The sequence below is a fragment of the Apium graveolens genome, chromosome 7 (assembly GCF_009905375.1).
Source record: "Apium graveolens cultivar Ventura chromosome 7, ASM990537v1, whole genome shotgun sequence".
Lineage (NCBI taxonomy): Eukaryota > Viridiplantae > Streptophyta > Magnoliopsida > Apiales > Apiaceae > Apium > Apium graveolens.
Window position 1 is genome coordinate 176,186,421 of NC_133653.1, and position 14,717 is coordinate 176,201,137.

General features: G+C 37.6%; 1 non-coding gene across 1 annotated transcript; it reads left to right on the forward strand.

Annotated features, from left to right (window-relative positions):
- The first annotated feature begins 13,850 nt into the window (after positions 1-13,850).
- Positions 13,851-13,957, forward strand: LOC141676067 (small nucleolar RNA R71). The gene has a single exon (XR_012556677.1). It is a non-coding gene; the product is annotated as a small nucleolar RNA R71 (small nucleolar RNA).
- Positions 13,958-14,717: the final 760 nt, after the last annotated feature.

Sequence of the window (14,717 nt, forward strand, 5' to 3'; positions counted from 1 at the left end):
TTATCGAATAAACCTTATTCGATTAATAGTTTTGAAAACTATGACCATATATATATATAAATATATATATATATCCATATCCATATATACAAAATCTACTCGGGATCCTCGACTCCCGGTTTTAGAAAATATTTTCACCTTTGGGTCCCTATACTAAGGGTATATGCAAGTTACCGCTATCCTCTAGCATAGGTATTATCAACTGAACCAACAGATATATATTTCAAGAATATGAAACATGCATGCATATATACCATATCACATGCTACAATATATCGCAAGAATTTGCTAAATAACCAACATGCATTTATCGCAAGATCATGCATATACAAATGTATACATCACAACAACAGTATAACGGATAGAATACTTGCCTGAGCGACTGGGGGTTACGAATGGCTCGGGACGAGTCTGGTAACCTATAAGCAACAAGTAAGTTGGAATTAAACCAAAGTCACTTGTAAATCTATACTCTAACCAACTCAGACTCTAACGCTCGTTTTGCGCTTAACGATTTACTTAAGTTGCTCGAGTACCCTCGGCTCCACCATTTTTAATAATTTACCCATTACGAGTTTTAAGGCGATTCTTTCGCGAGCGTCTTATCAACTGCCTAACACACTCTACATAAATGTTTCATGCTCCAATTAGTCATTTAAGGGCCTTAACCAAGGTTTCAAAGTAAGGCGAGGGGTAAAGGTTCATTCGCGAAACACCGTTACTTAAAACGGTCGTTTCTCCTAAACCGTACATCGGATTCAAGCAAACCACATATCAAAACGAAGCTTGAAACATAACCTATCTAAGAATGGAAGTGGTTAGTTTATAGAAGTGGGTGTTCGGGTCCAACAGTTAATCACAAAACAGTTTATAGAAAATCGGGCATTACGACAGCTATAACCTAACGATTTCCAAAGTTTAAACTACACCAAATCATCACCAATTCAACAACAATCCAACATCCATCAACATCAAACTAAACCCATTCATCTAAGCACTATTATCATCCAAACAAACCAAACTTAAAACTAAGGGTTCAAGAGTTTATACCTTCCTTGGAGAGTGGGTAGTCACTAACAAGCCTCTAGGAACCTTGATCTATGCTTAATCAACCTTAAGCTTTCATGAAAATCAAGAAAATCAAAGTAAGTTACTATTCACTACTATTCATCATCATCTTTGATGAGTGGATTAGCTATGCAAACCATGGAATCTTGATCTTAAACTCATGGTATAACTAAGTTATGAAATATAGGATCCAAGGAAACAAACCTTGTAATTTTCCATGGCCTAGAACTTGAGTTTTGAAAATATATTTCTTCATTTCTTGAAAAGGTCGAATGGAAGAAGAAAGAAATGGGGGAGAGCTTTTGCTTGCTTGTCTTGCCTTGATATTTGTGCAAAGAATGCATGGTTGTGGTTAATTATTGGCTAAATATCTTGTTTTCACTTGCTTATGTCATTGCTTGCATCACTACTTTGCCACATGTCTCATTCTTGTGGTGTGATGATGTCACCTTGCTTCTAACCACATGTTTTAGCTTATATTAGAAGCTTCCTTCTCATGTTACTTGCATGTGCTTGCCCCATGGACGTTTATTTGTTTTACGGTTCGCTTAACTCTCTTTCTCGTTGATCGTTTGAGGGATCATACCCGGGATCTTATTACTTGGGTTCCCTTAACCTTTCTCAATACATTATATTCCTTTTTATAATCCTCTCTTATAATCCTTGAATTTAAATCCCTTTAATCATGTTACCTTATACTCAATTCTTTCGGTATCTGGTGGATTTTCGAGAAAAATCAAAGTGTTCGGAATTGGATTCTGACGATCTTTACATACACTTATTTACTTTATGGAATACTAATACGATCTTAGAATATCCATAACAGAACCCCTACATAGTGTGGCATGAAAAGTTTTCTCATTCAGCAAAAACACTATTCATAAGGGTTTCAAAAATTTCCAAAAATTGGGGTTATTACAGTCTCCCCTCCTTAAAAGGATTCCGTCCCGGAATCAGATAGAAAATGAATAGGGATACTCTCTTAGCATTGCACTTTCTAACTCTCGAGTAAATTTTCCCACATTGTGGTCCTACCACCAAACTCTGCCTAGTTTGATAATCCTTCTCCTAAGCACTTGTTCCTTTTCACTCTATAACCCTTCCTGGTTGCTCCATATAGGTTACGTCTGGTTGCATGTCTATGCACTCATATGCCCCTATTTGTCTGGCATCCGAATTACACTTCCTTAACATTGATATGTGGAACACGCTATGAACTTACTACATGTTCGGGGGTAGGGCTAGCTCATATGCTAACTTCCCAAAATGTCTCAATATATCCAAGGGTCCAACAATTTGTGGACTTAGCTTTCCTTTCTTTCCGAACCTCATCAATCCTTTCCAAGGGATACCTATAACATTTCTAGGTCCCCTATTTCATACTCTTTGTCCTTTCGAGTCAAATCAGCATACCTCTTATGTCCATCTTGGGTTACTACCAGCCGTCCTCTGATTAGATCTATTATATCCATGGCCCTTTGGGCTACTGCGGGTCTGAGCATCTTGCGCTCTACAACTTCATCCTAACATAAGGGAGATCGACATTGTCTTCCCTCAAGGATCTCATAAGGCGACATCTCGATAATGACATATGATCTATTGTCGTAAGAAAACTTAATCCGTGTTAAGTGATCATTCCAAATTCTTTCAAGTCTATTGCACAGACTCTTATTATAGCTTTTAGCATTAGAGCTTTTGCATCTTAATACCTATTCTTTTTCACCTCGTAATCGCTACTACCTTCCGTTCCTAATATTATACTGGTTATACTTTTGCTTGTTAGCGCTCTATAACCTTTTAATAACCACGTCAACCTTAGTATCATGAATGTGCTTCCATTCTGAATACCACCATAACTTTACTACTCCTTTTTCAGATGTTTCTATTTCCCAAAGTTTGATCAATCATATAGAAGTAAAGGAATTTGTTGAGAGATCACTATGATCATGAACACTTGTTCTATTGCATAGTTAGTACAGAAGGTGGCCAGCCTTTAGTACTTGACAAGCAATTAAACAACATGTGGTATCCTACTAGGCTTCTATCACAAAGATAGATAGTCATTCGGCAATACCTCCCCTTCTGGAAGGGTCGTTCTTCTCAGCTTACATGAAATGAAAAGAAGAGAAAAGAACGAACTAAAGAGAATTGTATATATGAAAAAAAGTATTGCCATAAAATATCTGGCTTAGAATCTACCTCTGAACTATAGAGGTTTGTCATAGGAGAACAAAACATATATGTATTTATATCAACATCAAGTATTATAGCATCGTATTTCACATGCCTAAATATTTTCGCTATCCCGTCCATCATTCTATGGACCCATGCTCTTCCTCGAGCTTATACACAATCACCTTTGAAACTCCCTCGACATTGAAAATCGAATCTGGGATCTCATTCTAGACATCATCGTTACTAGAATTCTATGCTTGCATCGCAACCTTCCTCGTATAGTCATACGACCCTCAATTGATAAGGAGGAATAAATATTCAATAGGTAAATAATCTACCTAATTAGTCTATTCAATGATAACTTATACATCACCATGACCCGATTAGTGGTACTTAATCTCAACATCCATTCCAATACAACTCTCATGGTTGTAATCGACTCATTACTCGCAGAATCATTGCTGCACTACTATGGTCCACCACTGACTTACTGTCGTCATTCATTTTCCATGAAATCTTAATATCTAACCATACGGAGTCCATACATGTCGTATCAAATCCTTCTACGGAGGTAACATAATCACCATTCCTGATTCATGAAGAACACTCCTGATCCTGAAATACATTCATGACATGAAGCAGATAAAATTGCAGAAGAGTTTCAATCAAAGCAACGATAGCAGGTTAATACCATTCTTAATCGTATGCCTTCAATTGAAGACTTAACTCAAAGGTTCGTTTAGTCCTTTTTGAAATATGGTCCTGGATTATTCTCAAGATAGGACCTTCTAAGATAGATAGCCCGTTCATGGCAATTACACGAATTAAACCTTTACCAACTACTATTACGGTTGGGTATTGCACAGTCATCAGAAGGAATGTCAATCTTCCAAACCATAATACAACCTTTACGGCTTCAACCATCATCACTATATTCCTTTGGCACAAGCGCCTATAATTATCCTCTTACCTTTAAAGTGTCGGCCACCTCTTTGGCCTTTCCTGATAGTAAAATTTCCCTACAGTCAATGTCATTTTAACCACCTCCAAATAAATTTTCTACCTCATTTCAATCACAACTTATGTGAAGATGTTTTCCTTAAAATCAGATGGGTAAAAAAAAATATCACCATTTTTCCATAAGTTATTGCCTCAGTCTTTAGAGGCTAATCACTGTCAAGACTGACTCTCAATCATACTTAGAACATTTTTTATCCTAGGCCCTAATTGCCCTGAACAATTTCGACCATTACTGGTTCGATCCATACTTTCTCGTGGTGTAACACGTACCCCACTTGGCATCATTATAATTACGACACATTTCCTTTATCAACATTTCTATTCTGGAGAATTTTGAATATTACCTTTCTCCTTGTAAAACCTCTAAGGTTATCCTTGAATCGTTCCTCCTGTATTCCCTAGATACAGGGCATATCAAAATACCATTTACTAATACTAAAACTATTGTCTATATACTTCTGAAAAATTTCTCCACTGATCCTTAAAGGTCGTTATTACCTTAATCCTTTCCAAATCATACTGTCAAAACTCATACTGTCCCTATTAAGGGTGAAATGCCAACCTTTATGCATTCCCCTAGGATTCATTTTAAGTTACCGATGTTCTATTCTTAATTCCACCTTTAAAAGGTACCTGCATCCTTCCATGGATAAATCAAGTCATATATCCCTGATAAGGGTGTCTTATTCAATCATTCCCACCTCGATAGTATATGCCTAATTTCACAATAACATCTGTATACAAAATGAGGTTAATCAAAATGGCCTCCTAAAGATAACAACGGTTATCCGCTTTTCTTGCCTAATCTGGTAACGATAACAAGGATGTTCTGGAAGATATTGGTCGTGTTCAACGTGAACTTCTTCTTAATAATTCCTTATTTACTTTTGTTGTTTATCTCAACAGTCACCTCAATGTTGGGATATCTTTCATATCTGGCGTCTCCCTTTCTGGGTATCATGCCACTGGTCTTACACTTCACCTTCTTGAAGGTCACTTCCTTCATCCAATTTTCTTAATTTCTTACTTTCTTGTCTCCTCAGTCTATCCGCGTCTCATTATTTATTCTTCGAATTATCTCAAGGTTTCCTCGAATCTTCCCAACTTACAGGGGATAAAATATATGTATCTCTTATGCCCTCAACCATCAATTTTAACTCATGGTGAATCACCCTCATCCTGACGATTATATACTCTTCTATTTCTATTTCTACGAGTCTTTAGGGTTTCCTCATACCCAACTCCCTTATCATTCCTCAAACTCTATTGCCGTTATATTCCTTTCTCTTATCATTATTTCATGAACCAACACAACATAAGCATTGATTTCAAACATCCCGTCATTCTGGATTCGTGTCTTCAGAACGAATCTTGACAACTTTTACATCTTAGATTCATAATTCATCATACTCGTCTGCCTTTGTTCTGGCTCTAAAGCTTTTACACTATCTCCATAACCTTGGGAAGTACTTTCCTGAAAACAATTGACTGAACTTAAATCAGTTTATTATAATCTCTTGCTCCGTGCCTTCCTTGGCCTTTCACCAGCGGGTGGTCTCTCTCTTAGGAGGGTAAGTGACAAAAACAGTCTTTTGTGATTCGTCAATCATTCAGAATCTCAAATGATTCCTCTATTTCCTTTAGCCAGGCTCTTACCTCGGCTGGGTCAGCTTGTTCCTTGGAACTCTGAGAGCTTAGCGACTTAAAGGTCCTGAAAGAATTTCCCACTACATTGTTTCCTCAAGGTGGTGGTTGGGGATAATAGTGTAAGTTCTGTCTAGACAGGTCCATAAATTGCCGTATAGGAGTACCGTCTCGGGTCTCCTTTCCTTACTCGACTTTCTGTTTCCTTAGTATGAAATGTTTCAACCTTCTCCCATACTTGGGGTTATCTTATACGTTAAAATCCTCATTTTCCACTTCATTATGTTATGGGTTCCTTCTATCTTGATGGCGTCCTCCCTGACTATCACATTCAGGGTTTGCCCTTAATCTTATTCCTTGAACTATGACTTTCATCTAAGATCTCATCTTTAAGCTCTTGAACATTTGGAACCCAAATTCTATAGGAATACCTCATTATTCCCTTATCATCTTTCTCGGTATTAATCTCATATCTATTTGTTGGCTCTCTGCCTTCATTCATCACTTTTTCTGGCACAATATGTTCTTTTCCGATAATTCGGTCTGTATTGCAATCTCAAACAGCTTTTCGGTACCGGCTCCGGTTACCTTCACTTCTATTTCCATTTTCTCAAAATCTCTTATAACTCTCCCAAGGACATTATCATCTTGAGTCTCTCCTTTCTACTAAGGGCATCAGCCACCACATCGGCTTTCCCCGAATGATAAAGAATCTCTCAATCATAATTCTTGATTAGCTCTAACCGCCTCCTCTGGCGTATGTTGAGCTCTCTCTACGGGAAAATGTACTAGAGCACTTATGGCTTAGGTAAATCTCGCACTTCTCTCCATACAAGTAGTGCCTCCAATATTTAGGGCAAAATTATTGCCACGAGCCCAAGCTCATGGGTGGGGATATCGAATTTCATATTACCTTAATTGTCTTGACGTGTACGCGATTACCTTACCGTGCTGCATAAGCACGCCCTTGTGCGAAGCGTCACTACACTTCACAAAATCTCCTTTTCCATCCGGCAACGCCAGCATAGGGGCCGTCACCAACCTTTGCTTCAGTTCTTGAAAGTTGTTCTCGTATTTCTCTGTCCATTCGAACTTCTCAGTCTTACGAGTAAGCCACGTTAAAGGGGGCTACTATCTTTACAAACTTGAACGAACCTCCGGTAGTGATCGACCAATCCTACCTCTGGTAGTCGACCTAACCATGGTCATCAATTCATCAGTGGTCCTTTATTCATTCTTGTCAGGATCCTCCATGGGATCCTCCTCAGCAACTATCCCTTCTAGAACAACATCCTCAACCGCTATATCCTCAATATCAACATTATCCGGTCCTGCATTAGGACGCTCCATCGGATCCACAATCTAATCTCCAATAAGTAATAAAACATCATCGCGTTGTTGCTCCGCAACCTCAGGGTTCGGAGTCCCGCTACCATATACGATAACGAACTACGCTTCTATCACGATATTTATAAGGGTTCCCATAAGGGTTTTAACTGTCGGTGCTACGTTAGGTAGCCCGACTATGAACTTGGCAAGAGTTCTTATTATCTTAACGAACTTATTATCTTAACGTCACATCATCTCTGAGGTTTATAACGCTTAGCTCTGATACCATTTCTGTAACACCCCCAAATCCGGGGTCGGGGATCCGGGTTGTAACAAGTTCCATTTCCCTTAATAACACCCAATCTTAATAATTACTCAACTACTCTGTACTGTGACCCCACAATAAACACACACACCACACGTTATAGTCTCAGAGATGAACATCCAAAAATAACCACAAGTCATTTTATTCCACAATTATCTGCCAATACACCTTAAAAGGTTTTCTGAATAAATTTACATTTCTTTGCCATTATTACAATTCATAAATATACATAAATCTGGTACATCAAAAGTTGAAAGCCTAGCCTATTGGTAGTTCCTACCTCAGCTACAGCGACATCAACGCCTATAGGAAACTGCGGAATGTTTCCTATCCGCTCACGAATTGGGAGCTTGGTCCTGTTCATCTTGCCTATCTGATGTTGTGTGATGAAAGAAGAAAGCAAGGGTGAGCAACAAGCCCACCAAAATAATATGTATAATGATTAACAATATATGAGCCTTCTCATAGTACTCATGAAAGTCTTGGTCAAAAGAAATGAACCAAGTTTGATATTTTAATGTGATGAAGTCGCAAAATATTTAGTATATATACATATATACTTTTCAAAATCTTGGAAGTCCTCTTCCATGCATAATATACACAAAGTTCCAGTTTATAACTGTATAAAAATATCGTTGCAAGGTGATCTAATATATCTAACCTTGTCTCAACGTTTTTCTGAAAATCTTTGTCATACATAAGATAATCATTTACTAGATATAAGTTTAAAAGATGAAGTTACAAGATACTCCAATATACTTATATCTTTTTCCAAATACAACTTGAACTACCACATACTACTTGAACTACCACCGTTCAAGTTATAATTAACTTCCAAAGTTCATCACACTGATGAGACTACAAGATAAGACTTGAATAGATTCAATCTTTGAAATATTTTGAAGAAAATGAAGTTATGATATACTTCATTAAGTCCCGATATATATATATACACCTATATATATATATACGTTTCCTGAAAACCTCTGTCATGTAAAGTATGAACAGAATTGCAATATCCAATAAATTTGGAAAGGAAAGAATTTTGGCATAAACCTGATATCTTGCTGATCAGGCAAAGATACCAATAAGTAACCTTTTCTACTGTAGATGGATGAATTCCTCACCGGTCATCACCCTGGCCGCATTAGGACCTCGCGCTAGACCGTTACCCGGCCCCTCACGCGTTGATGGACTGCCACCCAGCCACTTACACTTTCATAGACCGTACCCCGGCCTGTCGCTTATGCCGACTCAATTAGATGGGCTTACTTCCCGAACGTTGGGCAAGTAATCAATTCATTTACCAAAACTGCAACCTCGTTGCGAATATAAAATACACCACAGAGCCAGATTCCCCAGGTTTTGAGCGAGTATTTAAATCCCCTTAAAAAGGAAGATCTTAAATATAAAAATGAGTTTTGGGATCCGCTCTGACTTTAAAAATCATTTTGAAGACTCGAAAACATTTTAAAGAGTGTTTGGAGTAAAGCTGATTTAATGAAGTAAATCAGTCCCCAGAATATTTAGAAAATGACTGAATATTATTATTTAAATAATATTCCCATAAAGAATAATCTTTATAAAATAATTGAAGTAGAAGTATTAAAACTTATACTTGAAACGAGTATTAAATAACCAAAGATATACTTATATGAAAGTATTATCTTTATTTGAATAATCGAAAATAAGTTTGATTATTAACACCTTATTCTTAATAAAATAAAGAATATATTTCAGCAAATAATCGGAGTCATAGATCCTCAAATGAATATTCAAATAATATTCATTAAATAATATAAACTGAGTCATAAGCCTTCGAATGAATATTCAAATAATATTCAATAAATAATATAAAAGAGTCATAAGCCCTCGAATGAATATTCAAATAATATTCAATAAATAATATAAAAGAGTCATAAGCCCTCGAATGAATATTCAAATAATATTCAATAAATAATATAAAAGAGTCATAAGCCCTCGAATGAATATTCAAATAATATTCAAATAATAAATAAAAGGAGTCATACGCCTTCGAATAATATTCGAAATAATATTCAATAATAAAATAAAGTTAAAGTTATCGAATAACCTTATTCGATTAATAGTTTTGAAAACTATGACCATATATATATATAAATATATATATATATCCATATCCATATATACAAAATCTACTCGGGATCCTCGACTCCCGGTTTTAGAAAATATTTTCACCTTTGGGTCCCTATACTAAGGGTATATGCAAGTTACCGCTATCCTCTAGCATAGGTATTATCAACTGAACCAACAGATATATATTTCAGAATATGAAACATGCATGCATATATACCATATCACATGCTACAATATATCGCAAGAATTTGCTAAATAACCAACATGCATTTATCGCAAGATCATGCATATACAAATGTATACATCACAACAACAGTATAACGGATAGAATACTTGCCTGAGCGACTGGGGTTACGAATGGCTCGGGACGAGTCTGGTAACCTATAAGCAACAAGTAAGTTGGAATTAAACCAAAGTCACTTGTAAATCTATACTCTAACCAACTCAGACTCTAACGCTCGTTTTGCGCTTACTGATTTACTTAAGTTGCCTCGAGTACCCTCGGCTCCACCATTTTTAATAATTTACCCATTACGAGTTTTAAGGCGATTCTTTCGCGAGCGTCTTATCAACTGCCTATACACTTACATAAATGTTTCATAGCTCCAATTAGTCATTTAAGGGCCTTAACCATAGGTTTCAAATGTAAGGCGAGGGGTAAAGGTTCAGTTCGCGAAACACCGTTACTTAAAACGGTCGTTTCTCCTAAACCGTACATCGGATTCAAGCAAACCACATATCAAAACGAAGCTTGAAACATAACCTATCTAAGAATGGAAGTGGTTAGTTTATAGAAGTGGGTGTTCGGGTCCAACAGTTAATCACAAAACAGTTTATAGAAAATCGGGCATTACGACAGCTATTAGCCTAACGATTTCCAAAGTTTAAACTACACCAAATCATCACCAATTCAACAACAATCCAACATCCATCAACATCAAACTAAACCCATTCATCTAAGCACTATTATCATCCAAACAAACCAAACTTAAAACTAAGGGTTCAAGAGTTTATACCTTCCTTGGAGAGTGGGTAGTCACTAACAAGCCTCTAGGAACCTTGATCTATGCTTAATCAACCTTAAGCTTTCATGAAAATCAAGAAAATCAAAGTAAGTTACTATTCACTACTATTCATCATCATCTTTGATGAGTGGATTAGCTATGCAAACCATGGAATCTTGATCTTAAACTCATGGTATAACTAAGTTATGAAATATAAGATCCAAGGAAACAAACCTTGTAATTTTCCATGGCCTAGAACTTGAGTTTGGAAAATATATTTCTTCATTTCTTGAAAAGGTCGAATGGAAGAAGAAAGAAATGGGGGAGAGCTTTTGCTTGCTTGTCTTGCCTTGATATTTGTGCAAAGAATGCATGGTTGTGGTTAATTATTGGCTAAATATCTTCTTTTCACTTGCTTATGTCATTGCTTGCATCACTACTTTGCTACATGTCTCATTCTTGTGGTGTGATGATGTCACCTTGCTTCTAACCACATGTTTTAGCTTATATTAGAAGCTTCCTTCTCATGTTACTTGCATGTGCTTGCCCCTTGGATGTTTATTTGTTTTACGGTTCGCTTAACTCTCTTTCTCGTTGATCAGTTTGAGGGATCATACCCGGGATCTTATTACTTGGGTTCCCTTAACCTTTCTCAATACATTATATTCCTTTTATAATCCTCTCTTATAATCCTTGAATTTAAATCCCTTTAATCATGTTACCTTATACTCAATTCTTTCGGTATCTGGTGGATTTTCGAGAAAAATCAAAGTGTTCGGAATTGGATTCTGACGATCTTTACATACACTTATTTACTTTATGGAATACTAATACGATCTTAGAATATCCATAACAGAACCCCTACATAGTGTGGCATGAAAAGTTTTCTCATTCAGCAAAAACACTATTCATAAGGGTTTCAAAAATTTCCAAAAATTGGGGTTATTACATGGCCAATCAACCTCGACACCGGTGTCTCGGAAAATAGTAATGAGAGCGTATGTCACATCTTCAGCAAAATGACTGTGAATGTCGTGCATGGCCTCAATATGCCGAATCAACCTTCTATACTGCGCATCATCACCAATACCAGTCCTATCAATGTGCACGAGAGGAACCATCTGTAAGCACGGGAGGAACTGGCCGGTCACCCTTTAGATTATCATAAATGTATTCCAACCCCTTGTCCTGGGGTGCACCTAAAAATGCAGAACTCAAGTGATCTGGTAATGGGTTGAGATCAAGTGTGGGAGCTTCTTCAATATAAGGCTCGAGACGCTCTTGAGAAATTTTCAGCTCTGCTAACCCAAGAGAATCGAATGGCATATCCAACTTCCTCTTCCACGGAGGTGCATTCAAAACCTGCAGTTGCTCTGCTCCTTCTTCATCTTCAATAACTGATTCCCCTATGAAGGATATCTCTAAGGTACTTACTTTGGCAAGTACTCAAGCTCCGAATCCATGACAAAGTCGACCCGCTCTACTTTAAAGCACTCATCTTTAGCTGTGGGTAACTTTATTTCCTTAACACATTAAAAGTGACCTTCTGATCTTGAACCTTCATCGTAAGCTCTCCTTTTTGGACATCGATCATAGTTTGGTCTGTAGCCAAGAATGGTCTTCCTAAGATAATGGGAATCTTCTTATCTTACTAAAAATCAAGAATTACAAAGTTAGCAGGAAAGATGAGTTTGTCCGCCTTGACCAAGACATCCTCCACAATGCCTCGTGGATATGTAATATAACGATCAGCCAACTGCATAGACATGTTCACAGGTTTTGGATCAGTTAGTCTAAGTTTCTTGAAAACTGAAAAGGGCATCAGATTGATGCTAGCTCCCAAGTCACACAAACACTTTTCGAATGACAAGTTTCCAATAGTGCAAGGAATAGTGAAACTTTCAGGATCTTTAAGCTTCGGAGGTAACTTTTGTTGCAGAATAGCACTGCACTCCTCTGTTAGAGCAACAGTGTCTAAGTCATCGAGCTTCACTTTCCGAGATAGAATACCCTTCATGAAATTCACATAGCTAGGCATATGTTCAAGAGCTTCAACGAAAGGTATGTTAATATGAAGTTTCATGAACACCTCCAGAAACTTAGCAAATTGCTTATCCAACTTCTGCTTCTGCAGCTACTTCGCAAAAGGAGGTGGAGGATAGACATGTTTATACTCTGTATTACCCTCAGGAGGAGTGTGTTCCACAGTTTTCTTCCTTGATTCCACCTCGTCATCCTTTTGCACCACTGTTTCAGCTACAATCTCATTTTCTGGGTTGGAAAAGGTGTAGATGCACTTGTATTTTGGACAAAGTATCCAGACTCTTTGTCTTGCTGAATTTTGGGGCTTGCGACCTTTTCGGATCTCAAGGTGATGGCGTTCACCTATTCGTTAACTTCCCTCTTCCCTGGATTGGCTTTTGTATCACTAGGAAGCATTCATGTTGGTCGATTCAATAAGGCGTTAGCAATTTGCCCTATCTGGTTCTCCAGAGTCTTGATAAAAACAACTTGGCTTTGGCATATAAGAGCCTGGTTTTTGCACATAAGCCGCAACTCCTTAAATTCAGATTTTTCATTCGAAGATAGACCTGCACCTCCATGAGTTTGTTGTTGAAATTGGAGTTGTTGTCTTGGTGCATATTGCGGTTGTTAAAAACCATGAGGGTTGAATTACTTTGCTGCATACTGTTGATAAGGCTATTGCATCGCACCCTGATTTTTTGCTCCAGCTGAAGTTAGGATGATTCCAGTTGTCAGGATGATAAGTGTCTGGAACTGGTTACTGCGATCTCTGAAAGTTGCTCACAAACTGAGCTAATTCAGTAGATATAGCGCACTGCTCCGTCGCATACGAACCTGCACACAGCTCACAAACTCTGGTTATCTGATTAACACCATAGTTAGCCAGAGAATCGATCTTCTTAGACAACGCCTTTAGTTGAGCAGTGATAGCTGTAGTTGTATCCACTTCAAGAACTCATGCTACCTTGCCCTATGGCAATCTCTGGGTTGGATACTGATATTCATTAGCAGCCATCAGTTCAATTAGATCATAAGCTTCCTAATAGCTCTTTTCCCATAATGCTCCACCTGATGCTGCGTCAAGCATGGGTCTTGACTGTGCTCCCAAACCGTTATAGAAGCAATTGCTGATCATCCAATCAGGCATTCTATGATGAGGACACTTCCTAAGCATCTCCTTGTAGCGCTCCCAAGCTTTACATAAAGTTTCTCCCGATTGCTGTGCAAATTGAGTAAGAGCATTCCTGAGCACAGCTGTCTTCGCCATAGGGAAGAATTTAGTGAGAAACTTTTGAGCAAGATCCTCCCAAGCAGTGATACAACCTGCTGGTAGAGAATGTAACCAGCTCTTAACCTTGTCCCTCAGATAGAATGGAAAAAGCCTCAGCTTTATAGCATCTTCAAAAACATTTTTGAACTCGAAAGTATCACAAATCTCGATGATATCCCTAATATGCATATTAGGATCTTTCGTTGGAGAACCCCCAAAATGGATTGAATTTTATACCATCTGAATTATGCCAGGCTTGATCTCAAAGGTATTAGCTGTGATAGCTAACCTGACAATGCTAGATTGAGTGTCATTCATCCAGGGTTGAGAAAAATCCATCAACGCTTTCGTTGGTGCTGCTGGATCTCCCATTGTAATGAGTACTTGAAACACAAACAAATAAACCGTGAAAGTAAAAGAATCTGAGTCAATGAACTTTAACGACCACTGACGTCAAGCACATAAACTAAAAATTAATACCGAGTCCCCGATAGCGGCGCCAAAAACTTGTTAGGGCGAAAACACGCGCTAAAATTACACGCAAGTATACGCGTTCACAAGTAGTATAAGATATAAATCAGATTCATTCCCACAGAGACTGGTTTAGGTCAAGTTGAGATTATGCACTTATGCAACAATTTATGGCTATCGTTCAATGCTAAGACAATAACAAGTTGAGATGTTTATAACTAAGATTAAACTAACATGCAATTAACAAAGAATAAAAGTGATTGAATTAACT